Genomic DNA, 3,191 nt, shown 5'->3' on the forward strand with positions numbered 1-3,191 from the left:
GTCTGCTAGCCACCGATATTGTCCGCCCATGGTACAGAGTCGTGAGAGACCATCAAGTATTGGGTCTAGACATAACCGCGTGCCCGCAGCGTATGCAAGCACGAAATTGGAGAAGAATTCTCAACTCCATTAAGGGCCTCTGCAAAAGCCACGCAACCCGGCACCTTAACTTGCACCAGAAAGTCAAGCTAATCAATTCCTTTATCCTCACTAAGGCGTGGTATATGGCTCAGTTGCTTAGCGTGCCGAAACAAATAGGACGCGCTATATCTCAAGCAGTATACTGGTTACTCTGGCGTCACGAAATTTTTAAAGTGCGAGCAACAGTTTGTGTCTTAGACCCGTCACGTGGAGGACTCGGGCTAGTAGACTTCAGTCGCAAATGTGCAGCGTTGCTCGTCAACCGCACCGCTGAAATGCAGGCCGGCTTTCCCGATGGATCGACAGCATCCCTGCTGGAAATCTATCGGCCAGAATCTGAAAGCGCCCCAGTATCGGTGGCCAACATCCCTTACCGTATGTCCTTTGTACGAGAGTATATCCTAAATAGAAGCTACGTCCTCCGTACGGCCACAGATCCACACAGGACTGCACGGCAGCTCTATATTGAATTGATGGGACAACCTCCCATTAGTAAATTGGAAGTCCGCTTACCTACCGTAAACTGGAAGCAAGTGTGGTCAAATGTCAATAGCAGTCTTCTGCCGTCCGATGTGTCTGCGTTGTGGTACAAACTAGTCAACAACACACTGCCCACCAATCAGCGTTTAGCCGACATTCAGCTTCTCGCCTCCCCCAACTGTGGCAGGTGTGGCGTGCTTGACACCAGAGAACACCGCCTGCAATGTCAAGCTGTTTCCGACGTGTGGAGGACTTGCCAGTTAATGGTGGCTCTCATCACGCGAACTACGCCGGCGCACGTCTCAGTTGATAGTGTCATTGTACCGGATTTTAAATACTTCCCCCGTGCAAAACACAATACTGCTGTGTGGTTGTTGGGCCACACTGCCTACGCCCTTATCGACCAGCAAATTCACGATGCACTCACCTTTTTGACTCATATTTGGGACCAATATTCTAAGATCAAAAATAGTAATAAACACAAAGAACATTTTGCCAATTTCTTATCATCTGCATTGCATCACGCGTATGCGAAACAACTATAAGATGTGTCCGAGTCCCTCTTATTTGCATCAATTGTCTTTCAGTTTTGCAATTGAGTTTTGATGATACTTACACTGATCTCCTTCTTGCGTCATACATGCAGTTCTCTCAAAAATAAGTTTAGATATATGTAGTTAGTAGTGCTGGAAAATATAACCAGTCTCCATTTATTTGTCTATCTTTTGTCATGTGCCGACCTGTAAACTAGTATACATAAGATCATATTTGGAAAAAAAAGAAATAAAATAAAGAAAGTTACAGAAAGAGACTAACTGAGTAAAAGGATGAGGTTCCAAGTTTAATCAACTTGAAACAAAAAAAGAAAAAAAAAACAAAAAAAAAAAGAAACAAAAAAGACAAGAAAAAAAAAGAATAAAAAAAATAAAAAAAAAAAAAATACACCGGTTCTCGTCCGATCACCGAAGTTAAGCAACATCGGGCCCGGTTAGTACTTGGATGGGTGACCGCCTGGGAACACCGGGTGCTGTTGGCTCTATCTCATTTTTTCATTTTTACGTCGCTACACCTGCCAGCCCTCTTTTCATACTAACTTTCAGGTGTTGACAAAGATGCTTCCACAAGCATTTTAAACTACTGTATCAAACGTAAGATACGAAATTACAGTAATGAACTCAGTTTGAGCAAGAATGCGCGAAAGAAGAGTGCTAGAACGCCTTGAAAATAACAACACACTGCGAATCGACAGATGAGTTTTGAAATACGTCAGGGCCTACTGTTTTGTAGCAGTGCTAAATTCCACAAAGTAAATAAAAAAAAAAAAAAAGAAAGAAATAAAATCTTCCGTTCTCGTCCGATCTCCGAAGTGAAGCAACAACGTTAGTAGTACTCGGAAGGGTGAGCGCCTGGGAACCCTGGCTGTCTTCATTTTTCGCTTTTCAGTCGCTACTCCTGGCAGCCAGCCTTTTTCCATATCACCTTTCTGTTGTGACAAAGAGACTTCCTCAAGCATTTTAAACGGCCGTAAGGTACGAAACTGCAGTAATTAACTCAGTTTGAAGGAGAATGTGCAAACCAAGTTTGCCAGGAAGTCTGTGAAAACGAGAAAACAGTACGAATCGGGCGGTATGCTCCGAAATACGGTAGCGCCTATCGTTCTGCAGCGGCGTACAGCTCCAAATTCGGTTTGTAATGATAAATTTATTCTTTTGTCGTCTCGCCGCCTCCCGCAGACGTTTCTCGCGCTTGTGCTGTCATATGGACCGCGACCCGAGCGGCAGTCGAGCAAAGTCGGGACAAGTCGGGACGGGAGGGGGGACAGGAGCGAATGCAAATGCACCACGCAAATTACGCAAATATCTGGAAGCGCGGCGTGTGTCAGCCAGGTGAGAAAGCCTCCGTCGGTCCAGCAGGACACTGCCACACCCCGCGGCCACACGCACCAAACGAATGACAGGCGGTGCACCGAGCAGCTGTGTTGTGCGCCGCACCTACGTTCGGCAGTCTCCTATGAGACGCCGAGCCGAGCGCGCACTCCGCGCCACCTTCGAGGTGGAAGGACGTGCTTTGCGTCAAATGTGCCACGGAAAGCGGCGATTGCGTGTGTTGCGAGAAGAGGCGAATGCTTCTTGTGTGGTGCGGCTACAGTATAAGGACGCCAACGGCCATACCATGTTGAATACACCGGTTCTCGTCCGATCACCGAAGTTAAGCAACATCGGGCCCGGTTAGTACTTGGATGGGTGACCGCCTGGGAACACCGGGTGCTGTTGGCTCTATCTCATTTTTTCATTTTTACGTCGCTACACCTGCCAGCCCTCTTTTCATACTAACTTTCAGGTGTTGACAAAGATGCTTCCACAAGCATTTTAAACTACTGTATCAAACGTAAGATACGAAATTACAGTAATGAACTCAGTTTGAGCAAGAATGCGCGAAAGAAGAGTGCTAGAACGCCTTGAAAATAACAACACACTGCGAATCGACAGATGAGTTTTGAAATACGTCAGGGCCTACTGTTTTGTAGCAGTGCTAAATTCCACAAAGTAAATAAAAAAAAAAAAAAGAAA

General features: G+C 45.9%; 1 non-coding gene across 1 annotated transcript; it reads left to right on the forward strand.

Moving 5' to 3' along the window:
• The first annotated feature begins 2,778 nt into the window (after window positions 1–2,778).
• Window positions 2,779–2,897, forward strand: LOC126160951 (5S ribosomal RNA). The gene has a single exon (XR_007534638.1). It is a non-coding gene; the product is annotated as a 5S ribosomal RNA (ribosomal RNA).
• Window positions 2,898–3,191: the final 294 nt, after the last annotated feature.

The sequence above is a fragment of the Schistocerca cancellata genome, unplaced genomic scaffold (assembly GCF_023864275.1).
Source record: "Schistocerca cancellata isolate TAMUIC-IGC-003103 unplaced genomic scaffold, iqSchCanc2.1 HiC_scaffold_1168, whole genome shotgun sequence".
Taxonomy (NCBI): Eukaryota; Metazoa; Arthropoda; class Insecta; order Orthoptera; family Acrididae; genus Schistocerca; species Schistocerca cancellata.